Below are 12,890 nucleotides of genomic sequence, written 5' to 3' on the forward strand. Positions count from 1 at the left end.
TCAGGCCAATGCCAGCAGAGCCCGAGACAACCAGTAGGACCCGAGACAATCCAAGGCAACAGCCAGCAGGGCCCGAGACAACCAGTAGGGCCCAAGACAGGCCACGTCCACAGCCAGCAGTGCCTGAGACAAGCCAAGGTTAAAGCCAGCAGAGCCTGAGACATCCAGTGGGGCCCGAGACAGGCTAACACCAAAGCCAGCAAGGCCCGAGACAAACCAAGGGTAAAGCTAGCAGAGCCCGAGACAACCAGTAGGGCCCAAGAAAAGCCAAGGCCAAAGCCAGGAGGACCCATTACAACCAGTAGGGCCCGAAACAGGCCAATGCCAAAGCCAGCAGCGCCCGAGACAACCAGTAGGGCCCGAGACAGGCCAAGCCCAAAGCCAACAGCGCCCGAGGCAACCAGTATTGCCCGAGACAGGCCAAGGCTAAAGACAGCAGGGCCTGAGACAACCAGTAGGGCCCAAGAAAGGCCAAAGCCAGCAGAGCCCGAGACAACCAGCAGAGCCCGAGACAGGCCACGGCCAAAGCCAGCAGGGCCCGAGACAAGCCAGGGTTAAAGCCAGCAGGGACCGAGACAACCAGTAGGGCACGAGACAAGCCAAGGCCGAAGCCAGCAGGGCCAGAGACAACCAGTAGGGCTCGAGACAGGCTAAGGCCAAGGACAGCAGGGCCTGAGACAGGCCAAGGCTAAAGCCAGCAGGGCCCGAGACAACCAGTAGGGCCTAAGGAAAGCCAAAGCCAGCAAGGCCCTAGACAACCTGTAAGGCCCGAGATAAACAGTACTGCCCGAGAAATACCAAAGCCAGCAGGGCCTGAGACAACCTTTAGGGCCCGAGACAGGCCAAGGCAAAAGCCAGCATGGCCCGAGAAAACACGCATGGCCCGACAAAACACGTACGGCCCGAGAAAGACCAAAGCCAGCAGGGCCTGATACAACCAGTAGGGCCCGAGACAGTCCAAAATCAGCAGGGCCTGGGAGATCCAGGAGGGCCGAAGACAATCCAAGGCAACAGCCAGCAGGGCCCGAGACGACCAGTAGGGCCCGAGACAAACCAAGGCAACAGCCAGCAGGGCCCGAGACAACCAGTAGGGCCCAAGAAAGGCCAAATCCAGCAGGTTCCAAGGTAGGCCAATGCTAAAGCCAGCAGGACCCGAGACAACCAGTAGGGCCCGAGACAGGCCAAGGTCAAAGCCAGCAGGGCCCGAGAAAACCAGTATGGCCCGAGAAAGGCCAAAGCCAGCAGAGCCTGAGACAACCAGCAGGGCCCAAGACAGGCCACGGCCAAAGCCAGCAGGGCCCGAGATAGCCAAGGTTAAAGCCAGCAGAGCCTGAGACATCCAGTGGGGCCCGAGACAGGCCAAGGCTAAAGTCAGTAGGGCCCGAGACAGGCCAAGGCCAAAGCCAGCAGGGCCCAACACAACCAATAGGGCCCGAAACAGGCCAAGGCCAAAGCCAACAGCGCCCAAGGCAACCAGTAGGGCCCGAGAAAAGCCAAGGCTAAAGCCAGCAGAGCTTGAGACAACTGTCTGCAGACCAGACATAACTGTCATAACTGCAGACTGTCTGCAGACCAGACATAACCTCAAGAGAAATGTGCTGTCTTCCAGGAGCAAAAATTAAAGATGTGTCTGACAGGATATCAAGACTCTTCAGACCTACAGATCACTACCCATTCCTGCTAATACATGTGGGGACAAATGACACCGCAAGAAAAGACCTGGAAACCATCTGCAGTGACTTTGAAGACTTAGGCAAGAAAGTGAAAGAATTGGGAGCGCAGGTGGTCTTCTCATCCATCCTCCCAGTGGATGGCCATGGAACAATGAGGTGGAATAAGATTCTACAGGTGAACAACTGGCTACGTCGATGGTGCCGTCAACAAGGATTTGGATTTCTGGATCACGGAATGAATTACCTATACGATGGACTACTTGCTAGAGATGGGGTGCACCTTACGAAGACTGGAAAACATGTATTTGGAAGTTGCCTTGCTACACTCATCAGAAGAGCTTTAAACTAGAACAATGTGGGAAGGGAAGCAAAAGGCCAGAAAAAGCCATACAGCTGACAAATACTATTGAGATCTCTGCTACTGGAAGTGGAAAAGAAGAACAAAGACAAAAAAATCTAAATAATAAAAATATGGGAGGAAGAGAAACCAATCACAAACTAAAATGTTTTTATACAAATGCACAAAGCATGGGCAACAAACAAGGAGAATTGGAACTACTAATGCAGGAAAAGGAATATGATGTCATTGGAATCACTGAAACTTGGTGGGACGATACACATGATTGGAATAAAAGGCTAAAAGGATACAACTTATTTGCAAGAAACAGACTTGATAAACGAGGAGGAGGTGTTGCATTGTATGTTAGAAAAGCGTATATCTGCACAGAGATTGAAGCTTCAGAGACTGGGAGTTCTGTGGAAACTGTTTGGGTAAGAATACAAGGAGAGAACAACGGAAAGGACACCATTGTAGGCATTTACTACAGGCCACCTGGGCAAGCTGAAGATATGGATGAACTCTTTATGTATCAAATGACCAAGTTCTCCAAAAAATATGACATAGTGGTCATGGGAGATTTCAACTATCCAGACATTTGTTGGGAATCTCTCTCAAGTAAAACTAACAGGTCAAGCAAATTCTTATCCTCTCTTGCTGACAACTTTATCTTCCAAAAGGTAGGGGAGAAAACAAGGGGATCTGCTACTTTGGATCTAATCCTTATAAACAGGGAGGAAATGGTTGAGGAGGTAAAGGTGGCTGGGACCCTAGGAGGCAGCGATCATGCTATTATAGAATTTTGGATAACTAGAGGAGGAAGACATGTGAAGACTCAAACTTCAAGGTTAGATTTTAGAAAGGCAGATTTTAAGAGACTCAGAAAGAGAATAGGAGGGATCCAATGGCTAGATGTCCTTAAGGACAAAAATGTCCAGGAAGGATGGGAAATTTTTAAAAATGAGATTCTCAAAGCACAATCGTTAACAATCCCGAAAAGTAGGAAGAATGGGAAGCATTTAAGGAAACCAGGATGGATGAACACAGAACTTAAACACATGCTAAAAAGAAAGAAAGAAATGTTTATTAAATGGAAAGAGGGAGGCATATCTAAAGAAGATTATAATGCAGTCTGCAGATCCTGCAGGGCACGTATCAGGTTAGCTAAAGCTGACAATGAATTAAGGCTTGCAAGAGATGTCAAAAGCAATAAAAAAGGATTTTGGGGGTATGTCAAAAGTAAAAGAAAAGTCAAAGATGCTATAGGATTTTTACAGGATGAAAATGGAGAAATGGTAAGAGAGGATGTTGAGAAGGCCGAACTTTTTAATTCCTATTTTGCATCTGTTTTCTCTCAGAAAGAAAATGTAACATCAACTGATCTTCACTGTCCTTTTAAAGGAATAGAGGAATCCAAGTTATCAGTAAACAGAAAGATTGTGAGGGAATATTTAGCTAGCATAAATGAGTTCAAGTCTCCAGGTCCAGATGAATTACACCCCAGAGTACTGAAGGAGATTGTAGAAGAAATTTTAGAACCACTCTCCATAATCTTTGAAAATTCTTGGAGAACAGGAGAAGTCCCAGAAGACTGGAGAAGAGCAAATGTTGTTCCTATCTTCAAAAAGGGGAAGAAGGTGGACCCAGGGAACTATAGGCCGGTGAGTCTGACTTCTATACCAGGAAAGATCTTTGAACAAATTATTAAACAACATGTATGTAAGTACATGGATAAGAATGAAGTGATTAACCAGAGTCAGCATGGGTTTGTAACTAACAAGTCATGTCAGACTAACTTAATTTCCTTCTATGACAGAATCACTGACTGGGTGGATCAGGGAAATGCTGTAGATATAGTATATCTTGACTTCAGCAAAGCATTTGACAAAGTATCTCACATCATCCTTATTGAAAAAATGACCAAGTATGCAATGGACCAGGCAACTGTTAGGTGGATTCATAACTGGCTTAGTGATCGGACTCAAAGGGTGGTTGTAAATGGCTTCACATCCAGCTGGATGAATGTCTCAAGTGGGGTACCACAGGGCTCCGTCCTGGGACCTGTATTGTTCAACATCTTTATCAATGATTTAGATGAAGGAATTGAGGGTAAACTGATTAAATTTGCTGATGACACAAAGCTAGGAGGGATAGCTAATACTAGAGAAGAGAGAGAGAGGATTCAAAAAGACCTAAATAAACTGGAGCAGTGGGCAGCAACCAACAGAATGGTTTTTAACAGGGAAAAATGCAAAGTACTACATCTGGGCAATAAAAATGAAAAAAGCATATACAGAATGGGAGGAATAGAGCTAAGCAACAGTACATGTGAAAAAGACTTAGGTATACTAATAGATCATAGACTGAACATGAGTCAACAGTGTGATGCAGCAGCAAAATAGGCAAATACAATTCTGGGATGTATTAACAGAAGCATACAGTCTAGATCACGTGAAGTCATTATCGGTCTTTACTCCTCTTTGGTCAGACCTCATCTGGAATACTGTGTACAGTTTTGGGCACCACATTTTAAAAAAGACATAGACAAACTGGAGCAAGTTCAGAGAAGAGCGACCAGAATGGTGACTGGTCTGCAAACCATGTCCTATGAGGAACGGTTGCAGGATTTGGGAATGTTTAGCTTGCAAAAAAGAAGACTGAGAGGAGACTTAATAGCTGTCTACAAATATGTCAAGGGCTGTCACATTGTAGAAGGATCATCTTTATTCTCATTTGCACAAGGAAAGACTAGAAGCAATGGGATGAAACTAAATGGGAGGAGACACAGATTAGATATTAGAAAAAACTTTTTGACAGTTAGGGTGTTTAATGAGTGGAACAGGCTGCCACGAGAGGTGGTGAGTTCCCCTTCAATGGACGTCTTCAAACAGAGGCTGGACAGACATCTGTCTGAGATGATCTAGTGAATCCTGCTTTGAGCAGGGGGTTGGACCAGATGACCCAGGAGGTCCCTTCCAACTCTACCATTCTATGATTCTATGATTCTATGATTAACTAGTAGGGGCCGAGACGGTCTGCGGCCAAAGCCAGCAGGGCCCGAGACAAGCCAAGGTTAAAGCCAGCAGGACCTGAGACAATCATTAGGGCCCAAGACAAGCCAAGGCCAAAGCCAATAGGGCCTGAGACAGGCCAAGGTCAAAGCCAGCAGGGCCTCAGACAGTCCAAGGCCAGCATGGCCCGAAAAAACACATACGGTCCGAGAAAGACGAATGCCAGCAGGGCCTTAGACAACCAGTAGGGCCCGAGACATGCCAAGGTCAAAGCCAGCAGGGCCTGAGACAACAAGTAGGGCCCGAGACAAGACAAGCATAAAACCATCAGGGCCCGAGACAACCAGTAAGGCCCGAGACAGGCCACGGCCAAAGCCAGCAGGGTCCGATACAAGCCAAGGTTAAAGCCAGCTGGGCCCGAGACAACCAGTAGGGCCCAAGACAAGCCAAGGCGAAAGCGAGCAGGGCCCGAGACAGGCCAAGGTCAAAGCCAGTAGGGCCACAGAGAGGCCAAAGCCTGCAGGTCCAGAGACAACTAGTGATGCCTGAGAAAGGCCAACGGCAAAGCCAGCAGGGCCCGAGGCCATAGGGCCGGAGACAAGCCAAGGGTAAAGCCAGCAGGGCCCGAGACAACCAGTAGGGCCCAAGAAAAGCCAAAGCCAGCAGGGCCCAAGACAAACCAGTATGGCCCGAGACAGGCCAAGCCCAAAGCCAACAGTGCCCGAGACGACCAGTAAGGGCCTAAACAGGCCAAGGTCAAAGCTTGCAGGGACCGAAACAACCAGTAGTGTCTGAGACACAACAAAGCCAAAGCCAGCAGGGCTCGAGACAACCAGTAAGGCCCAAGACAGGACAAGGCCAACAGGGCCCGACACAACCAGTAGGGCCTGAGACACGGCAGGGCCAAAGCCAGCAGGGGCCAAAACAACCAGTAGGGCGTGAGACAAGCAAAGGCCAAAGCCAGCAGCGCCTGAGACTACCAGTAGGGCCAGAGACAGGCCAAGGCCAAAGCCAGGAGGGCCCGAGACTGGCCAAGGCCAAAGCCAGCAGAGACCGAGAAAACCAGTAGGACCCGAGACAAACCAAGGCATCAGCCAGCAGGCCCCAGACAACCAGTAGGGCCCAAGAAAGGCCAAAGCCAGCATGGCCCGAGGTAGGCCAATGCTAAAGCCAGCAGGACCCGAGACAACCAGTAGGGCCTTAGACAGACCAACGGTAAAGTCAGCAAGGCCCCAGACAACCAGTAAGACCCGAGACAGGCCAAGGTCAAAGCCAACAGGGCCTGAAACAATCTGTAGGGCCCAAGACAAGCCAAGGCAAAAGCCAGCAGGGCCCGAGATTAGCCAAGGTTAAAGCCAGCAGAGCCTGAGACATCCAGTGGGGCCCGAGACAAGCCAAGACTAAAGCCAGCAGGGCCCGAGACAACCAGTAGGGCCCAAGAAATGCCAAGGCCAAAGCTAGCAGTGCCCGAGACAACCAGTAGGGCCCGAGACAGGCCAAGGCCAAAGCCAGCAGGGCCCGAGATAAGCCAAGGTTTAAGCCAGCAGAGCCTGATACATCCAGTGGGGCCCGAAACAAGCCAAGACTAAAGCCAGCAGGGCTCGAGACAACCAGTAGGGCCCGAGACAGGCCAAAGCCAACAGGGCCCAAGGCAACCAATAGGGCCCGAGACAGGCCAAGGCCAAAGCCAACAGCGCCTGAGATAGCCAGAAGGGCCTGAGACAGGCCAATGCCAAAGCACACAGCGTCCGAGACAAACTGTAGGGCCCTGAACAGGCCAAGGTCAAAGCTAGCAGGGACCCAAACAACCAGTAAGGCCCGAGACAGGACAAGGCCAACAGGGCCCAAGACAACCTGTAGGGTCCGAGACAGGGCGCGGCCAAAACCAGCAGGGCCCAAGACAACCAGTAGGGCCCGAGACAGGGCAAGGCCAAAGCCAGCAGGGCCCAAAACAACCAGTAGGGCGTGAGACAAGCAAAGCCCAAAGCCAGCAGCGCCCGAGACTACCAGTAGGGCCCAAGACAGGCCAAGGCCAAAGCCAGGAGGGCCCGAGACTCACCAAGGCCAAAGCCAGCAGAGCTCGAGACAACCAATAGGGCCCGAGACAAGCCAAGGCTAAAGCCAGCATGGCCCGAGACAACCAGTAGGGCCCAAGAAAGGCCAAAGCCAGCAGAGCCCAAGACAACCAGTAGGACCCAAGACAGGCCACTGTCAAAGCCAGCAGGGCCCGAGATAAGCCAAGTTTTAAGCCAGCAGAGCCTGATACATCCAGTGGGGCCCGAGACAAGCCAAGGCTAAAGCCAGCATGGCCCGAGACAACCAGTAGGGCCCAAGAAAGGCTAAGGCCAAAGCCAGCAGAGCCCGACACAACCAGTAGGACCCAAGACAGGCCACGGCCAAAGCCACCATGGCCCGAGACAAGCCAAGGTTGAAGCCAGCAGTGCACGAGACAGGCCAAGGTCATTACCAGTAGGGCCACAGAGAGGCCAAGGCCAAAGCCAGCAGGGCCACAGACAACCAGTGTTGACCAAGATAGGCCAACGCCAAAGCCAGCAGGGCCCAAGACAACCAATAGGGGCGGGAGACAAGTCAAGGGTAATGGCAGCAGGGCCCGAGACAACTAGTAGGGCCCAAGAAAAGCCAATGCCAAAGCCAACAGCGCCTTAGACAACCAGTAGGGCCCGAGTCAGTCCAAGGTCATAGCCGACAGCGCCCAAGACAATCAGTGGGGCCCGAGACAGGGCAAGGCCAAAGCCAGCAGGGCCCAAAACAACCAGTAGGGCCCGAGACAGGCCAGACAAAGCCAGCAGGTCCCAAGACAAACACTAGGGCTCGAAACAGTTGAAGGCCAAAACCAGTATGGACCGAGACAACCAGTAGGGGCACAGACAGGCGAAGGCCAAAGCCAGCAGGGCCCGAGCTAGGCCAATGCTAAAGCCAGCAGGACCCGATACAACCAGTAGGGTCCGAGACTGGCCAAGGATAAAGCCAGCAAGGCCCTAGACAACCAGTCAGACCCGAGACAGGCCAAAATCAAAGCCATCAGGGCTTGAAACAATCTGTAGGGCCCAAGACTAGCCTAGACCAAAGCCAGCAAGGCTTGAGGCAACCAGTCTGGCCCGAGAAATGCCAAAGCCAGCAGGGCCTGAAACAACCAGTAGGGCCCGAGACAGGCCAGGGCCAAAGCCAGCATGGCCCGAGACAAGCCAAGGTCAATGCCAGCAGGGACCGAAACAACCAGTAGGGCCAGAGACAACCAGTAGGGCCCGAGACAGGCCAAGGTCAAAGCCAGTAGGGCCACAGACAGGCCAAGGCCAAACCAGCAGGGCCTGAGACAGGCCAAGGCTAAAGCCATCACGGCCTGGACAGGCCAAGGCTAAAGCCAGCTGAGCCGGAGACAACCAGTAGGGCCGGAGACAAGCCAAGGCTAAAGCCGGCAGGGCCTGAGACAACCAGTAGGGCCAAAAAAGGCCAAAGCCAGCGGGGCCCGAGACAACTAGCAGGGGCCAAGACCAAAGCCAGCAGGGCGCAAGACAGGCTAAGGCCAAAGCCAACAGCACCCGAGACAACCAATAGGGCCCGAGACAGGACAAGGCCAACAGGGCCCAAGGCTACCTGTAGGGCCCGAGACAGGGCACAGCCAAAGCCAGCAGGGCCTGAGACAACCCGAAGGGCCCGACACAGGGCAAAGCCAAAGCCAGCAGGGCCTGAGACAACCAGTAGGGCCTGAAACACACTACGGCTAAAGTCAGCTGGGCCCGAGACAACCAGTAGGTAGGGTCCAAGAAAGGCCAAGGCCAAAGTCAGCAGGGCCCGAGACAACAAGTAAGGCCCGAGAAAAGCCAAGGCCAAAGTCAGCAGGGCCCGAAGCAACCAGTAGGGTGCGTGACAAGCCATGCCAAAATCCAGCAGGGCCCGTGACAACCAGTAGGGCCCGAGACAGAAGAAGGCCAAAGCCAGCAGGGCCCAAGAAAACCAATAGGGCCCGATACAGGCCAAGGCCAAAGCCAGCAGGGTCCGAGACAACCAGTAGAGCCCGAAACAGGCCAAGGCCAAAGCCAGCAGGGCCCGAGACAAAATAAGGCAAAAGTCAGGAAAGCCCGAGACAACCAGTAGGGCTCGAGACAAGTCTAGGCCAAGCCAGCAATGCCCGAGACAACCAGTAGGGCCCGAGACAAGTCTAGTCCAAGCCAGCAAGGCCCAAGACAACCAGTAGGGCCCTAGACAAGCCAAGTCCAAAGCCAGCAGGTCCCCAGACAATCAGTAGGGTTTGAGACAAGCTAAAGCCAACAGTCCCCGAGACAAACAATATGGCCCGAGACAGGCCAAGGCTAAAGCCAGCAGTGCCCGAGACAAGTATTAGGACCTGAGACAGGCCAAGTCCAATGCCAGCAGATCACGAGACTGGCTAAAGCTAAAGCCAGCAGGGCCCGCGACAACCAGTAGGACCAGAGACAAGCCAAGGCCACAGTCAGCAGGGCTCGAGACAACCAGTAGGGCCCGAAACAACCAGTAGGGCCCGAGACAGGCCAAAGTCAGCAGGGCCCGCGACAACCAGTAGGACCCGAGACAAGCCAAGGCCAAAGCCAGAAGTGCCCGAGACAACCAGTAGGGCCTGAGACAAGCCAAGGTTAAATCCAGCAGGGTCCGAGACAACCAGTAGGACCCAAGACAAGCCAAAGCCAATGCAAGAAGGGCCCGAGACAACCAGTAGGGCTCGAGACAAGCCAAGTCCAAAGCCAACAGGGCCCGAGACAACCATTAGGGTGCAAGACAAGCCATGCCAAAAGCCATCAGGGCCCGTGACAACCAGTAGGGCCCGAGACAGGCCAAGGCCAAAGCCAGGAGGGCCCGAGACTGGCCAAGGCCAAAGCCAGCAGAGACCGAGAAAACCAGTAGGACCCGAGACAAACCAAGGCATCAGCCAGCAGGCCCCAGACAACCAGTAGGGCCCAAGAAAGGCCAAAGCCAGCATGGCCCGAGGTAGGCCAATGCTAAAGCCAGCAGGACCCGAGACAACCAGTAGGGCCTTAGACAGACCAACGGTAAAGTCAGCAAGGCCCCAGACAACCAGTAAGACCCGAGACAGGCCAAGGTCAAAGCCAGCAGGGCCTGAAACAATCTGTAGGGCCCAAGACAAGCCAAGGCAAAAGCCAGCAGGGCCCGAGATTAGCCAAGGTTAAAGCCAGCAGAGCCTGAGACATCCAGTGGGGCCCGAGACAAGCCAAGACTAAAGCCAGCAGGGCCCGAGACAACCAGTAGGGCCCAAGAAATGCCAAGGCCAAAGCTAGCAGTGCCCGAGACAACCAGTAGGGCCCGAGACAGGCCAAGGCCAAAGCCAGCAGGGCCCGAGATAAGCCAAGGTTTAAGCCAGCAGAGCCTGATACATCCAGTGGGGCCCGAAACAAGCCAAGACTAAAGCCAGCAGGGCTCGAGACAACCAGTAGGGCCCGAGACAGGCCAAAGCCAACAGGGCCCAAGGCAACCAATAGGGCCCGAGACAGGCCAAGGCCAAAGCCAACAGCGCCTGAGATAGCCAGAAGGGCCTGAGACAGGCCAATGCCAAAGCACACAGCGTCCGAGACAAACTGTAGGGCCCTGAACAGGCCAAGGTCAAAGCTAGCAGGGACCCAAACAACCAGTAAGGCCCGAGACAGGACAAGGCCAACAGGGCCCAAGACAACCTGTAGGGTCCGAGACAGGGCGCGGCCAAAACCAGCAGGGCCCAAGACAACCAGTAGGGCCCGAGACAGGGCAAGGCCAAAGCCAGCAGGGCCCAAAACAACCAGTAGGGCGTGAGACAAGCAAAGCCCAAAGCCAGCAGCGCCCGAGACTACCAGTAGGGCCCAAGACAGGCCAAGGCCAAAGCCAGGAGGGCCCGAGACTCACCAAGGCCAAAGCCAGCAGAGCTCGAGACAACCAATAGGGCCCGAGACAAGCCAAGGCTAAAGCCAGCATGGCCCGAGACAACCAGTAGGGCCCAAGAAAGGCCAAAGCCAGCAGAGCCCAAGACAACCAGTAGGACCCAAGACAGGCCACTGTCAAAGCCAGCAGGGCCCGAGATAAGCCAAGTTTTAAGCCAGCAGAGCCTGATACATCCAGTGGGGCCCGAGACAAGCCAAGGCTAAAGCCAGCATGGCCCGAGACAACCAGTAGGGCCCAAGAAAGGCTAAGGCCAAAGCCAGCAGAGCCCGACACAACCAGTAGGACCCAAGACAGGCCACGGCCAAAGCCACCATGGCCCGAGACAAGCCAAGGTTGAAGCCAGCAGTGCACGAGACAGGCCAAGGTCATTACCAGTAGGGCCACAGAGAGGCCAAGGCCAAAGCCAGGAGGGCCTATGACAGGCCAAGGCCAAAGCCAGCAGGGCCACAGACAACCAGTGTTGACCAAGATAGGCCAACGCCAAAGCCAGCAGGGCCCAAGACAACCAATAGGGGCGGGAGACAAGTCAAGGGTAATGGCAGCAGGGCCCGAGACAACTAGTAGGGCCCAAGAAAAGCCAATGCCAAAGCCAACAGCGCCTTAGACAACCAGTAGGGCCCGAGTCAGTCCAAGGTCATAGCCGACAGCGCCCAAGACAATCAGTGGGGCCCGAGACAGGGCAAGGCCAAAGCCAGCAGGGCCCAAAACAACCAGTAGGGCCTGAGACAGGCCAGACAAAGCCAGCAGGTCCCAAGACAAACACTAGGGCTCGAAACAGTTGAAGGCCAAAACCAGTATGGACCGAGACAACCAGTAGGGGCACAGACAGGCGAAGGCCAAAGCCAGCAGGGCCCGAGCTAGGCCAATGCTAAAGCCAGCAGGACCCGATACAACCAGTAGGGCCCGAGACTGGCCAAGGATAAAGCCAGCAAGGCCCTAGACAACCAGTCAGACCCGAGACAGGCCAAAATCAAAGCCATCAGGGCTTGAAACAATCTGTAGGGCCCAAGACTAGCCTAGACCAAAGCCAGCAAGGCTTGAGGCAACCAGTCTGGCCCGAGAAATGCCAAAGCCAGCAGGGCCTGAAACAACCAGTAGGGCCCGAGACAGGCCAGGGCCAAAGCCAGCATGGCCCGAGACAAGCCAAGGTCAATGCCAGCAGGGACCGAAACAACCAGTAGGGCCAGAGACAACCAGTAGGGCCCGAGACAGGCCAAGGTCAAAGCCAGTAGGGCCACAGACAGGCCAAGGCCAAACCAGCAGGGCCTGAGACAGGCCAAGGCTAAAGCCATCACGGCCTGGACAGGCCAAGGCTAAAGCCAGCTGAGCCGGAGACAACCAGTAGGGCCGGAGACAAGCCAAGGCTAAAGCCGGCAGGGCCTGAGACAACCAGTAGGGCCAAAAAAGGCCAAAGCCAGCGGGGCCCGAGACAACTAGCAGGGGCCAAGACCAAAGCCAGCAGGGCGCAAGACAGGCTAAGGCCAAAGCCAACAGCACCCGAGACAACCAATAGGGCCCGAGACAGGACAAGGCCAACAGGGCCCAAGGCTACCTGTAGGGCCCGAGACAGGGCACAGCCAAAGCCAGCAGGGCCTGAGACAACCCGAAGGGCCCGACACAGGGCAAGGCCAAAGCCAGCAGGGCCTGAGACAACCAGTAGGGCCTGAAACACACTACGGCTAAAGTCAGCTGGGCCCGAGACAACCAGTAGGTAGGGTCCAAGAAAGGCCAAGGCCAAAGTCAGCAGGGCCCGAGACAACAAGTAAGGCCCGAGAAAAGCCAAGGCCAAAGTCAGCAGGGCCCGAAGCAACCAGTAGGGTGCGTGACAAGCCATGCCAAAATCCAGCAGGGCCCGTGACAACCAGTAGGGCCCGAGACAGAAGAAGGCCAAAGCCAGCAGGGCCCAAGAAAACCAATAGGGCCCGATACAGGCCAAGGCCAAAG

This window comes from Phyllobates terribilis, unplaced genomic scaffold, assembly GCF_046119375.1.
Source record: "Phyllobates terribilis strain yellow unplaced genomic scaffold, ASM4611937v1 Scaffold_11__3_contigs__length_659146591, whole genome shotgun sequence".
Taxonomy (NCBI): Eukaryota; Metazoa; Chordata; class Amphibia; order Anura; family Dendrobatidae; genus Phyllobates; species Phyllobates terribilis.